Consider the following 16,114-nt stretch of genomic DNA (forward strand, 5'->3'; position numbering starts at 1 on the left):
GCTTCATGGAGACGGTTGCGAATGGTCCTCGCCGATACCCCAGGAGCAACAGTGTCCCTAATTTGCTGGGAAGTGGCGGTGCGGTCCCCTACGGCACTGCGTAGGATCCTACGGTCTTGGCGTGCATCCGTGCGTCGCTGCGGTCCGGTCCCAGGTCGACGGGCACGTGCACATTCCGCCGACCACTGGCGACAACATCGATGTACTGTGGAGACCTCACGCCCCACGTGTTGAGCAATTCGGCGGTACGTCCACCCGGCCTCCCGCATGCCCACTATACGCCCTCGCTCAAAGTCCGTCAACTGCACATACGGTTCACGTCCACGCTGTCGCGGCATGCTACCAGTGTTAAAGACTGCGATGGAGCTCCGTATGCCACGGCAAACTGGCTGACACTGACGGCGGCGGTGCACAAATGCTGCGCAGCTAGCGCCATTCTACGGCCAACACCGCGCTTCCTGGTGTGTCCGCTGTGCCGTGCGTGTGATCATTGCTTGTACAGCCCTCTCGCAGTGTCCGGAGCAAGTATAGTGGGTCTGACACACCGGTGTCAATGTGTTCTTTTTTCCATTTCCAGGAGTGTATTATTTTCCATTTAAGCATTTTACAAATTTCTGATTTGACTGCTTCCATACAGGCCTGCGGAACAGAATAGGTTGTTTTACAAAAAGTATCATGGGATTTCACCCTCATGTGAAATTCATAGTTAGCTATGATACCTGGTTTCCAGGGAAAAAATGTTCACAAATTTTGATAATAAAGTACGCAGTTGATGTTTCTGTCGGTCGTTGAGTCCGTCTGTTTCCAAAGTTTTCGTTCGTAGCTCGTCTGCAGTTGGTAACTAGTTAGAGTCATTGTTGATATCGCTAGACTCGTCAATCGCACGATAATAATGTTGCCTGTCAGAGAGTCTGCGTATTTTCACTTTGAGCTCAAGGTTGGTTATTATGACTTTTGTTCTCATTAGATGTATGACGAATGTCCTATCATTGAGTCTAAGCGTACATTTACCTTCAGCTACATCGATAATGGCACAATTTTTTCTTAGAAAGTCCATTCCTAACAAGCATGGAACAGACAAGTTATTAACTACTAAAAATGTGCACTGTATACAGTCGGATAAGTGTCAGGAAGCCATTTCTGAAAGTATTTGTATGGAGTGTAGCCATGCATGGAAGTGGAACATGGACAATAAGTAGTTTAGACAAGAAGAGAATAGAAGCTTTCGAAATGTGGTGCTACAGAAGAATGCTGAACATTAGATGGGTAGATCACATAACTAATGAGGAGGTATTGAGTAGAATTGGCGAGGAGAGGAGTTTGTGGTACAACTTGACTAGAAGAAGGGATCGGTTGGTAGGACATGTTCTGAGGCATCAAGGGATCACCAATTTAGTACTGGAGGGCAGCGTGGAGGGTAAAAATAGTAGAGGGAGACCAAGAGATGAATACACTAAGCAGATTCAGAAGGATGTAGGATGCAGTAGGTACTGGGAGATGAAGAAGCTTGCACAGGGTAGAGTAGCATGGAGAGCTGCATCAAACCAGTCTCAGGACTGAAGACCACAACAATAACAACATACAGTCGGATTCAAATTGTATCGGTGCTTGTACTTGCAGGCTAACCTTCTGTACCAGGGAGCCCACTTGCTCCGGATACAGTATATCCTTGTACAGGGAGTGAAGGAATTTTTGTTACAGAGCACACCTTTTTGTATACACACATAGACAAAGCATTGATGTTTGCACCTGTGTCGATAATGGCAATGATAAGTGTATTAGAATGTGAATCAGAGTTGAAGCCTGGACTAGGTTCTCCCACAGGCCCTCATTGTCGTATGTGTTCTTTTCGTATAATAGGTCGTCCCGTAAGTCGCTGTCTTCTTCGTATCTAATTACGTTGATGTGTCCTTTAATGAAATTGTCCCCAAAATATTCCGCAGCTTCTCCTTGGAGGCATAAAGAAGCTTTTACTGGTTTTCCATCTTGCACTCCGTCTTAAGGCCACAAGTGGCCCATCGGGACCATCCGACCGCCGTGTCATCCTCAGCTGAGGATGCGGATAGGAGGGGCGCGTGGTCAGTATACCGCTCTATCGGTCGTCATGATGGTTTTCGTGACCGGAGCCGCTACTGTTCGGTCGAGTAGCTCCTCAGTTGGCATCACGAGGCTGAGTGCACCCCGAGAAATGGCAACAGCTCACGTCAGCCCGGATGGTCACCCATCCAAGTGCCGGCCAGGCCCGACAGCGCTTAACTTCGGTGATCAGACTGGAACCGGTGTATCCACTGCGGCAAGGCCGTTGCCCGGTTTTTTATCTTGGGTGGAAATGAACTTTCAGTTACTTTTAACTGATTGGTATTCGGCGTCATATTTGGCTGGAAATTTGCGTTTGTATTCCATACGAACTATGAGTCACTTAATTGCGGGTCATTTGGCATCGCGTTCGTTGCTTGATTCGCCTGTGTGTAGAAAATGGTCAGGTTTCCTTGGTTATTGTAACTGGCGGTGTTCGGAACAGCATGTGACGGATTGTTTTGATTATTGTTCCTCATTGTTCAAATGGTTCAAATGGCTCTGAGCACTATGGGACTTAGCTTCTGAGGTAATCAGTCCCCTAGAACTTAGAACTACTTAAACCTAACTAACCTAAGGACATCACACACATCCATGCCCGAGGCAGGATTCGAACCTGCGACCGTAGCGGTCGTGCGGTTCCCGACCGTAGCATCTAGAACCGCTCGGCCTCCTCATTGTTGATTAGGTTGGTGCGGTAATGTCGCATTCTGAGGTTGTGAAAAATACATTTGGTGTGAGGGAGTGAAGTTACTTTGCTTATTAAACTGTTGTGGCCTGTTATAATTGTTCCATTTCCTTCTCCCGCGGCGATTGCCATTGTGTTTCCTGTTGTTCTGATAACTGGTAATTTCTGTTGTGATTTAGCGGTGAATTACCGTACTGTCGCTGTGTGTTTTCATAAATAGGATTGAATCTATTTTGATTTGGGTTGCAGCGATTGAAATTTTTATGATTACTGTAAGGCTGCACGTTTGGTGGTCCGATGTTATGTTGGTATGACATCCCGTTGACACTTTACTATTTGCTGTCGCGGAGCGGGCGGTCCATTATTTTAGTATTCCGCGCACTCGCACGCACGTCCTCATATATCATATCCCAGTTATCAAGAACGGAAAGCGTCTTGGTCATCTTCGCTTACATTGACTAATTTTTCCCTTATTGAAACTGGAAGTTTTGACTTTAAGATCATGATGACATTTTGGTTGAATTGTTCGCGTCCCAATACCGAATATTACGTAGGTGTTTTTCGAAATAACGCCTCAGACCCCCTCCTTTGGCGTTGAAGAGGTTCGGCGTTATAGACCTCTTTTCGAAGTCTTTGTTGAATACCTGAACTCCAGAATTTACTCAAAAAACGTTTTTCGAAATCTGCATAGGTGCGACATTTGTCTATTATTTCTGTACCCCAGATTGATCCTTCTCTGTGTACATACCCTAATGTGAACTGTATTCGCTGTTTGTCATTCCGTGATTCGGGAAGGGCACGTGAGAATGATTTTAGAAATACCATGGGATGTATATTCCGTTTTTCAGATATAAATGGCTGGAAAACTCTATGTTTCAAAACACTCTCACCTCGCATTAGTTCGACAAGTGTCAGCTGATCAGTGTGACTATGTGACTTTGAAGTTTTTGACGCTTGTTATTTGCTGTTGGTGAGAATTGCACGTGATATTCCAGATTTTGCCGAGAATCTAGTTCTGGTGGGAGCGAATAGTCGCTTTGATTATCGCCTTGCAATTCGAGAACTTGTTTCTTAAGCTGATCGATGTCATTGGTCAGCTGTCGCTTCCATTCCGGAAGATAATGGCTGAATGCTCGTCTGATTTCACCAAGTTCAGTGGTTACAGTGTCACCAGAAGTTCCGGGAGAAGTCAAAATTTCTACTGTGGCAGATTTAACTGCGCCTTCCAGTTCAGATTGTACCTTACTCTCTATGTACTGTTCTTTAGATTGTATTCACTCTTCGAATTCCTTATTAAGTGTAGTGCTCATGCCTGCGGTGACATCTTTGATACTTTTGTCAATACTGACATCTGATATACACTGGGTAAGATTTTCAACTCGTTCGCCAATGTTATTGATACCTTCTGTCAATTGACGTACTCTCTTTGAAACATCACTGTTATGCTTCAAAGAAGCACTCGCAGTTGTTTTACATACGTCTACTTGGGTCTGCAAATCCGTAAACTTTTTACCAATGTTGGCATCGGCGGATTCCACCATGGAAAGAACACTGTCGATTTTGGCATTCACGCTTGCGCTTAGCTCGCTTGCGTATGCAGTGGTAACGGCTTTAATTTTCTCTTCCATGGTGTCATTCGAACTTTTGACTTGAGCTTGGATGTCGGTGATAATGGAATTTATGTTAGTCATGCGCACGTAAGCATCTTCAATTCTCAATTCTAAATTGTTTAATTTGGTGTCAACTACCCTGTTTTGCTCCTGCAACCTATTTGACATCCGCTATTTGACCTCCAAGATTACCCATGTGAGCCTCAAGATTGTCACTTTTGTTCGCTAACTGTCCCATTCGAGTGTCAAGATTACTCATGTGTGTTTCAAGACTCTTTTTCATGTCAGCGAACAATTTTAACACATCTGTTAGCGAGCATTCACGCGATTGCGACGCGGACTGTGGCGCCGACACATCGCGTACCACTTCATCGTCCGTTAGTCCTTCACTACGAGATTCAGATTTGTTTACACCCGTACGCGATCTAAGTTGTCTGTGTTGCTCATCTGCCATCTTAGATATAGCGTAGTTAAACCACACGAGACAGAGAAGATATTTTATGATTATGATTTTCACTTGTCAGGCGCCCCAACGTTTCTGTGTCGTGATTTCTCAGATATTGCTTCCACGCAGTGAACAGTTGAAACTCCAACACATGAAGGTGTCAATATGGCAACCGGAGAGACAAAATAAATGTAAAGCACTTACGCAGCACTGAAACTGGTGCAGATATCAGCCATTATGATTCACCAAAATTTACAACTATGAGAATTTTTACAAAATTATTTATAACTATTTTAAGCGAAATGATGTGAAAGAGACTGTTCTAAGTGGAAAAAGGAAACGAAAATCTGGAATTTAGAGAGCGAAAGGAAAATGAATAAGGTGTAGAGAACGAATTCTCATTAGACGATTGAATAAATGGTACGCAATGCTTCATTTCGTTGTCTTGAGCACTGCAATTTACGGCTGTTGCGGTTTCGTACTGCGATTTTTTTTCTTTTACTGATTTTTCTGCGACTTGCTTCCAAACCTCCCCTAGTTGGTTGCGTAAAAAATAAAAAGAACAGATTAAGTTTTAGTCAAGTCCCTCTTCGGGCACCACATCTAGTGTTATAGATTTTGCTATTCACACACATTTAATCAAATGTAACAGTAATTGTTATATCCTAGCCAGTAATGCCACCCGAGCCCGCTGCCAAAAGGTTGGCAGCATCAAAGTCCGGACGCCGTCCGCATAAGCAGCGCCAGCGATACAGGAAATCGCCGCAAGTCTGCGCGCGCCACCCGCTGGCTTCTGGCTTCTTAAGCGCTGGAGTCGCGAGCGCTAGGACAGTTCTGTATTCGCCGCTCAGTTGTGTACTCGCCACCGAATTGTGTACTTGCTAGTCAGTTGGGTGTTCATCGCAACAGAGTTGTTGTTTGTCGTCAGCCGACGCTGACCTAGCCGCTCCGACTCGAACTAGACAGATTTCTGTAGACACGGAGTTCACTACTGTGTTGCTGTATCTTCGTTAATAAAGATAAGTACCGACTTTTATTTAATCAGAGTGTTTGGGTTTTCATCTTTCTGTTCACTGTTCCAGCGGACCGGTCGGCCCGCTATTAAAAGTGTGGCGGTGACTTCGTAAGCCGTTTCACAGCGAATTGCTTGTCGCTACGAACACCGCCACAAAAGTAATGATGATAATGTCTGGCAATGTTTGCCGACAAGATAAAGAATGCAACCTATAACTCTAGATTGCGTACTCACGGCAGTTCTGCTTTACCGTTTTTTGTACGACTTGGAAAAAAAGAGAAATTAATGGATGAACGCCGATGCGTCGGTTCTCGATTGTGTTCAGGAGACGTAAGGTTTGATTACGCGAAGGTGGGTTGGTGACCTATTTGAATAACAAAAAAAGAGAAAAAATGGAAATGGATACAAAACAGTGAAATTTTGTAAAAAGTTATCAGACCGGAAATTGAACACATCAGTGTCCTCCCGAATACAATCGAGATACCGTGATGAAGAGCGAACCTGTAACAAAGCTTACATAGAATGCCAGGAAGTTTCAAAGCTTACATACATTGAAAAATCATGGTGAGTTTAAAGAAAAAAATAAGCAGAGATTTTCTGTAAAGAGAAGCATCAATATATTCTCAAAGAACAAAGACGTTAAACTAATAGCCATTAACAAATACACAATGAATAGAAAACTTACATTTTTATGTGTCTCTCATACACGGAGCAGTTCAACAATCGCTGCTTTTGTCTGTCCGAGATTTCTTAAAAATTAAATGTGGCGTGCGCAGAAGTACTTTTTAGCATCACACGGTTTACCGAAGCGTTTTGCTCGGTGATTTACATGGTTTTTGACACTAAATCAAATATAACTTTTAGCGGCGCTACACAACACGTCTTAACAAGTCGGCGACCAAACGTAAAAAAGGTAATGATGTCTCTAGAACGTTTCTTAACAAATGATGGGTTGTTCTTTCAAATGTTTCACAGATTATTGCTATCGAGCGCTGTGGCAGTGATTTAAATATCTGCGCCGAGCGGGTTATAGTGTTTATTTGAAATATTTTAACGCTGGACGCGCGTCTTGGTGTAGGCGCACATTATAAAGTACTTCGTCTCTTTACACGTGCGCTGTGACGCTTAATATCTTTACGAACTACAGCCCAATGGCTGTTCCTCTCTTTTATGACAAATATCTCATTTGCAAAGTATCTGAAATCCAATAATATTACACACACCAGACCATCATTCCTGGCTGTCGGGGCGTATCGAGGGCGACAGTCAGGATGGCATCCCAGACACGTGTTTGGCCTGCAATCCCATTTACTGGAGCAGAATTGCCTTCACGGATGAGCCTAGCTTCGAACTGAGCCGCGATGGCTGTCACCCGCTATACAGCCTGACACCCAGGAATTATGGTCTGGGGTGCCATTCCTTTTGATGACAGGACCACTTTGATTATCACCCGCGGCATCCTTATAGCACAGCCATACGCCGGCGATACTCTACTCCCCGTTTTGTAGCCGTTCATGGCAAGCCTTCCTAGGCTTACATTTTAAAAAGAGAATGTCCACCCGTACACAGCGAGAGTTTCTATTACTTGTTTTCGTGCTCGCCAGATAGATCGTCGGATCTTCCCCCAATTACAAAAGTTTGGAGGATTATGGGCAGGGTCTTCCAACCATCTCGGGATTTTGACGATCTAACGCACCAGTTGGACGCACGATATCCCTCAGGAGGACATCCAACATATCTATCAGTCAATGCCAAGCCGAATGACCGCTTGCATAACGGACAGATGTAGACCAACACGTTATTGACTTGCTCAATATGTGAAGCTCTTCCTCTTGAACATCCAATTTTTCGGAAATTTGGTCTTTCAAGGGACCCCATGAGTGCGGGGTCACAAAAGGCCAATGATGTTTATGGTATCCGACGCTCCACATATTGCATACCATGCAGTCATAATATTGGCAACAGGAGGCGGGACTGGAGGTATCCAATGGTGAGCAGAGCGTGAGGCTACGTGAAACGTCCCCTTTGAACAATTATACATGACTGTGCTTAAACTGACATACAATATTTTTAGTGCAACGCAATCTGACTTTCAAAAATCCCTACAAAAGAATGGCCCTGACTAACATTAACCTATGCATTTCACAAATCGCTTACCTCACAAAAATCTTGGTTGCTCGAACTACTGCAATACAGCGAGCGCCACTACTGCCAGCTAAATAAAAGAGTCAAACTATGGAAGGCACTAACTACTGATAGGGATAGTTAGCAAATGAAAGATATTAATAGAGAACAAACAATGTATTTACCTTAATATCATCAAAAGTCATAATATATATAGGAGTTCATAACATCCATTCTTACAAATATCAAAACTCCGCCATTTCTCTCTCCACATCCACCACTGCTGGCGGCTCACCTCCAACTGCGCAACGCTACGCGCTGTTCACATCCAACTGCCGCTGCCCAACACTACAATGGCAGACAACAATGCAAACTAGCCCAGACTGCTCACAGCACAGCCAGTGATTTTCATACAAAGCGCTACGTAACGTTGCCAATAAGAAAATATAAACAGCCTACTTACATAGCCCCCACGCTCCCCACAAAAAATTTTACAAATTGTTTTGGGCAGTGGCCAATAATGATTTGATAAAATTTTTCATAATTACAATAACAAAGATATCCAATGCACACACTTATTAATACAATGTTGGTCAAAAGCTAAAATTTTCTCACAGTCCATAAAGACAGTCCTGATCATTCATCACAGTAAAATAGCAGTGTTTTTCTCAAAGTCTGAGCAGTAGAAGAAAATACACACGGAAGTAGTGGATTTCCATGCAGTCTTGAAGAAGTAGTGTTGTCCTTCCAATGGAAAGACAGTGCTGACTCTTGACATGCTGACAGGTAATGGGCCACAACAGAGCAAACCCACAGCAGAGTCAGTCGAAGTTTTGAAGAATATTGGTAAGTAGGTCATCACAGAGTAGACCCACTGTAGTCCTGGTACAGAGTATGGTATTGGTGGGCCATCAAAGATGCAGACCCACTGTAGTCCTTGTAGAGATGGCTAGCAGCCATCTGTTGTGACTGTGCAGGTGCACAATCACCATTGAAGAGTCTTGCGGATAATATAGCAAGTCCATAACCACCACTTGTGCACTCACAAAGTTTTTGGAATTGTCCTTAGAACCAGCAATGCTGTTATCCAGTCTCTTGCTGAATTATTAACACACGTGCAAACACTAACAGTCCCTACTTCTCACATATCGTCCATATACTATGACCAACAGAAACGTGTGCATTGAAATGGAACTTACAAGTTACTTAATTTGATGAACTGGTGTCAATTACAATTTTATAACATAAGTATACAATTACAAAGGTACAAAATACATCATTAAGGAACATAACAGTACAGATAACATTTGTAGTAACACAGGCTTTACAAAAGAATCGAACTAACATATACATCAGTGTTACAGGAATTATGACATAAGTAAATACATAAAAGATCAGAATAACTTTTGAAACATCAACTTCACATATGAGCATTAAAACAAAACAGAATAAATAATGTCTAAGCATCTTTACAAGGTAAATAACATAGTATTTGAAAAATTCTACAACATAAATCTTATTAGCTAAACACTTAAAGACAGGAAAAAGACAAATACACAATGGTACATACACACATAGCAAAATAATACAAAAGGAAAGACAGGGTTCGTTTTCAGTGTGACATTGGTACTGCAGCCCAACCCAAAACTTCATTCCATAGATCTTTCGTCCTATTTCAACATTTGTTTCCAACAAAAAAATCCTGTCCAAGCATGCTTCCTGTATTTTGTTCACATCCTCTTTCAAAATAGTTTTTCTCCGCTGTACACTACTTTTTTGGCCAAACCATTTTCTTATAGCTTCTCGATGCATTTCTTCCAATTCATCATAGGTAGTTTCTTATATAGTCTACCCCCTCTTAAGCTAACTTAAATCTACTGAGCTCAGATGCTAAACTAAGGGACGAGGCAATGCAGCAGCACAAAACAATTAACGCAAACAACAATGAAAAAAATGCAGATTTGCGAAGCAAGCAGCATTATAGAAATTAGCAAAGCAATTGCAATATTACAACTAATATAAGGCAATGTGCAGCAAACAAGAAAAATAAATCAGTAGTAAACTGGCTTAGAAAAGTAACACAAAGTCAAATTCAGTAACACTATGCCTGGCAAACAGCCGCAGCAAATGTAATAACTTATATCTAAACATGAGAAAGCTCAAGCTAACTACTGATAGAGATAGTTAGCAAATGAAAGATATTAATAGAGAACAAACAATGTATTTACCTTAATATCATCAAAAGTCATAATATATATAGGAGTTCATAACATCCATTCTTACAAATATCAAAACTCCGCCATTTCGCTCTCCACATCCACCACTGCTGGCGGCTCACCTCCAACTGCGCAACGCTACGCGCTGTTCACATCCAGCTGCCGCTGCCCAACACTATAATGGCAGACAACAATGCAAACTAGCCCAGACTGCACACAGCACAGCCAGTGATTTTCATACAAAGCGCTACGTAACGTTGCCAATAAGAAAATATAAACAGCCTACTTACATACGGAGCGTAGTCGGACAGTTTAGTCCACGAGTAACTCTACAATGCTAGTGGTTTTGATATAAAGCAGAGCAATGGCAACGAAAAAACAAATCAAACTTTTCAGTATTTCTACAACAACAGTTGCCGAAGTTAACATTTGGTTAGAAATTTCCCAGAGTGAGAAAGAAGTGGCCAATGAAATATTAGCGTCGTTTCACGATGAGTCAGTGGAATGTGTGGTGTCATATATGCTCGACTGTGTGTACAATGTACACGAACAGCCCAATGATGACGATAAGTGCTTAACAAGTGAAAGTAATATTGAAACAAGTGTCGAGCCATGTGGTTTATCATTATCAGACAGGCAACCACAGATCTCGCCTCCAGTGAAACTTAATGAAGGACAATCGTCGTCCGAGGAGCGGGTACTAAACATAATTAAGTACAGGGGTATTACAAATGATTGAAGCGATTTCACAGCTCTACAATAACTTTATTATTTGAGATATTTTCACAATGCTTTGCACACACATACAAAAACTGAAAACGTTTTTTTAGGCATTCACAAATGTTCGATATGTGCCCCTTTAGTGATTCAGCAGACATCAAGCTGATAATCAAGTTCCTCCCACACTCGGCGCAGCATGTCCCCATCAATGAGTTCGAAAGCATTGTTGATGCGAGTTCGCAGTTCTGGCACGTTTCTTGGTAGAGGAGGTTTAATAACTGAATCTTTCACATAACACCACAGAAAGAAATCGCATGGGATTAAGTCGGGAGAGCGTGGAGGCCATGACATGAATTGCTGATCATGATCTCCACCACGACCGATCCATCGGTTTTCCAATCTCCTGTTTAAGAAATTCCGAACATCATGATGGAAGTGCGGTGGAGTACCATCCTGTTGAAAGATGAAGTCGCCGCTGTCGGTCTCCAGTTGTGGCATGAGCCAATTTTCCAGCATGTCCAGATACACGTGTCCTGTAACGTTTTTTTCGCTGAAGAAAAAGGGGCTGTAAACTTTAAACCGTGAGATTGCACAAAACACGTTAACTTTTGGTGAATTGCGAATTTGCGGCACGAATGCGTCAGGATTCTCTACCGCCCAGATTCGCACATTGTGTCTGTTCACTTCACCATTAAGAAAAAATGTTGCTTCATCACTGAAAACAAGTTTCGCACTGAACGCATCCTCTTCCATGAGCTGTTGCAACCGCGCCGAAAATTCAAAGCGTTTGACTTTGTCATCGGGTGTCAGGGCTTGTAGCAATTGTAAACGTTAAGGCTTCTGCTTTAGCCTTTTCCGTAAGATTTTCCAAACCGTCGGCTGTGGTACGTTTAGTTCCCTGCTTGTTTTATTCGTCGACTTCCGCGGGCTACGCGTGAAACTTGCCCGCACGCGTTCAACCGTTTCTTCGCTCACTGCAGGCCAACCCGTTGACTTCCCCTTACAGAGGCATCCAGAAGATTTAAACTGTGCATACCATCGCCGAATGGAGTTAGCAGTTGGTGGATCTTTGTTGAACTTCGTCCTGAAGTGTCGTTGCACTGTTATGACTGACTGATGTGAGTGCATTTCAAGCACGACATACGCTTTCTCGGCTCCTGTCGCCATTTTGTCTCACTGCGCTCTCGAGCGCTCTGGCGGCAGAAAACTGAAGTGCGGCTTCATCCGAACAAAACTTTATGAGTTTTTCTACGTATCTGTAGTGTGTCGTGACCATATGTCAATGAATGGAGCTACAGTGAATTTATGAAATCGCTTCAATCATTTGTAGTAGCCCTGTATGTGGAAGATCATCTGCATCATAGTAGAAAGCAATTTAAACAGATATGGGGTAAGTTTGCAGCAATATGACCGTGTAATGCACAAGAAAAACTACGTTTATTCAAGGGAGGACCAGGCGCACTTTTTACAAAAACTGCTGTTTGCGCGTTTCAAGGATGCTTGATTCAGTTTACAGGATGTGCATGATAGTGACCGACTACTATACGCACGTCAAATTGCGCACGACATATTAAAATGATTTCAAGGGAATCAGTGGACGGCTGCATAACTTCAAACAGTACTACAGAAGTGGAAGACGCAGGATAGCGAAATTTCAAACAAAGCATCAATTTGACGATGCTCAGCAAACTGCCGAATCAGCCAGAAAATCTGTAGATGAGATAAACACACTTATCGCATCAAGCAGTAAGGAATAGTTTTCAGCTCCGACCAATCGGGATTTGAAGAGGAAATGCGTATGAAAGGAACCCCTGAAATAATTGGTATCAAGACAACTAACATCAATCCCTTAACGCATTCGTATACAATTATGCCGACTGTTAATCTGAATGGTAAACTGGCTGGAAAGCTATTTGAGCTGAGAGAAGTTGGAGGTGCTCCACCCCCCACTATTCTTTCTCGTGTACGTGATCTTGCAAGGGCAGTAGGAAATATTTACGTCACAGCAATATGAGTGGGAAAATAAGCGTAAGAGAACTGAAACTGTGATATGATCACTGCTTCTGGCCAGCAGCTGGTCAAAATAACTTGCTTCTTCTTGATTCCTCTTCTGCGAATAAAGATCGTACTCCTTTAGAACAAACTATCCGACTAGAAAAGTGTGTGACATTGCAGTTAATACCCACTGGAACCAATGGGCAAATTCAGCTTCTGGATGTTTGCTTTTTCGTGCCTATAAAACATACAATCGCACTATCTACAGCTACGCCTTAAAGGATAGCCAGTTTCACTATAAGCTTCACAGCAGACTGTTTTGCATTCGATTGCATACTATCACATTCCATCTGTTCTCATCACCTCCTTACACGAAAATGATTCTTTAAGAGTGAATACCTTACTGAACGTCCTGCACGTTGTGTAGCTTCCAAGAAGTTCGCCTTCGATCTTGATGATGTGAACCACTGTGGCCATGGTGGCGTGCCGTTTCTCATTCAGTGTTCATTGTGCGAGTTAATGGTTTTGAACATTTCTTGAATGTCGATGATGACCATCTTATGAAGTGTAATACGTACACTGATGAGCCAAAGCATTGTGACCACCTGCTTAATAGCCTGCTTCTGCATTTTTGGAACGAAATACGTCACTGACTCTGCATATCAGGGATCTGACAGTTTGTTGGAAGGTTTGCGGAGGCATGTGATATTATATGTCTATGCACAAGTCATGTAACTCACGTAAATAACGGGCCGCTAATTTGCTGTGATGGCATCTAATAGCGAGACAGTCGGATTCCATAGGATTTACATCAGCCGAATTTGGTCGCCGAGACATCAAAGAGCGTTCACTATAATGCTCCTCAGACCACTGTAGCGTGGTTCCGGCTCTGAGACACAAATAATTATACTTCTGGAAGATGGCATCGACGTCGGGGAAGACATCAAACGTGAGGGGATGCAGGTGGTTCATAGCTGTCAGTGTGCCTTCGATTACTACCGCAGGTCGCTTGCAAGCACAGGAGAATGTCTCCCTAGCATAATACTGCTCCCACAAGCCTGCATCCGTGGCGCACTGCACGTTTCAAGCCGCCATTAGTAGTGGGACAAGGGGTGCATCAGGACAGTTCGTTAGTGCAGGTTACCTACATTCAGTAACATGTATGCATTCAGGGTCAAACCTAGGGTTCTCTTTTGATTGACATGTCCTTCAGTTATTGTACTGCTTAGAGAATTAAGACCCCCTGGGGATAATGCATCCTTTCGATTGGCAGGCCCTTAACCTACTATTTCCCCCTTTCCCCTCCTCCTCCTCCACCCACCACCTCCTCCTCCCCCATCCCTTAGGGAACTCCCTTCGCTGATACAAGCATTCTTGATATCAATTTGATTGAGTAATTAATTAAATCGATCAGTTAATTAAATCCACCCTCTGGGAAACCCCCAGGCCTCCCCTCCCAGTTGTGTACAGGAAATTGGCGGGAAAAAGACTGTTGATCGGTCATTTGGAGGGAAATCGATTACAGTGTCTGGAATATTGCTTAAACAATTTAGACAATGTGTGGAATATTGTTTATTTATACAATTTATGCGATTCAAGTCGGTGGTTGGAATGTAGTTTCTTTATTTGGTTAAAGAATTTGTCAGGAAATCGATTGCAGTGCATACATTATTGTTTAAACAATTTAGACAATTTCTGTGATGCAAGGTGATGTTTGGAATATAGTTTATTTATTTAGTTAAAGAATTTGTCAGGGAACTGACTGTAGTGTATGAAATACTGTTTATTTAAACAATTTACAGGATATGAGATGATGTATGGAATAGAGTTTATTTATAGAATTTGGCAGGAAATCGATTGCTTTTTTAATCTGATCGCACATGGAAACGCTGAGTAGGCTTAGTTTATATTTGCTGCCAGAATCGGGGATGTGAAGAGTCTAACTATTTATTTTCCTATCTTTTCGAAGCACGCTGGTGTCCAAAGACAGATGGGAAAATCAGAACAATTACATATCGAAAAGTTCATGACATATTTCGAAACCCACCAACACTTTCTGCAGATGGACAAATTATTAGAATCTCAGTGGCAAACTATTTTGTACAGATCGAGAAACATACAGCAGTCATATTGCACTGACAGCTAAATCCTGCAAAAGTGGTGTACAGATCATGAATGGAATGAAGTACGGTATAGTAACCACCATTTGGGGTCTCCTATGCGTGTCTCTGTCGTCAGGGCACTGCAACGAAGGTCAAAAGTGCCCTATATCCTTATTACAGATCACATTACTAAATACCACCTATCACAGACCACATATTGGCCTCCTTTGATCTCACAGCCCCCAAACAAAGCATCAAGAGGCACATTCTGTTAATCAGGAAATTCTGGACTTGCATCCTCTCTGTCCTTCTCAAGAGACCACTCCCTGACTGCCTGTGTGAACCAACCACCCAAAACGTGCAGATGCAGCTTTCCATCTCTCCTCAGAGTACAGTGCTCCTATTGGCTAATGTTGGAGACAAAGGAAGAGCTGATGCAATTTCGGTATCAAAAATATAGTGAAATAAGTAATTTGCATTACCTTTTCAAATTAATCACTTAACAATTTACAGCAGTCAAATAGATCGCTTAAAACATTCACCTCCAGCTTATGATGATCCTCCTTCGTAATAAAATATATTTGCAACGTTTGTGTATCACACACAAACATTATAATAAAATATATTGTCAACATTTGAGTATCACACACAAACATTATGTGAATAAAATAATGAAATTTCCACCACAAATAGATCGTAGTGCTAACTATCCAAGGTCTTGGATGCACCAACGTTTGAGAGCACAAATACCCTCCTCCAACTCAATGTTCCACTAGACACATCTAATGAAAAACAAAAAACCCACCGATCACACAAACTAGTGATTGTGAGGCACATGCCATTTGCCATCTACAGCATAGGCCCCATCCACACTGACTGGGAGAGAGACCCACACCCAAACAGATGCATGCATGCATGCAATACAACTATCAGAATCAATAAACTGGTCATTAGGGAATTTCATGTCACGATTGGGTTTTTAAAAGTGCTGTAGAATTCCTAAATTGGTTCTCCCTACTATATTCAGAAGGAGTATAAGGAAGGTTCTAGTGTGTGACAGGACAGAGGCAACAGCAAATACCACTGTAAGGCAGAGTCCACTGCAATGTATTGAGAACCACTC

General features: G+C 42.5%; 1 pseudogene; it reads right to left on the reverse strand.

Moving 5' to 3' along the window:
- Positions 1-2,189: 2,189 nt before the first annotated feature.
- Positions 2,190-2,307, reverse strand: LOC124799923 (annotated as a pseudogene).
- Positions 2,308-16,114: the final 13,807 nt, after the last annotated feature.

Source organism: Schistocerca piceifrons, chromosome 5, assembly GCF_021461385.2.
Source record: "Schistocerca piceifrons isolate TAMUIC-IGC-003096 chromosome 5, iqSchPice1.1, whole genome shotgun sequence".
Taxonomy (NCBI): domain Eukaryota; kingdom Metazoa; phylum Arthropoda; class Insecta; order Orthoptera; family Acrididae; genus Schistocerca; species Schistocerca piceifrons.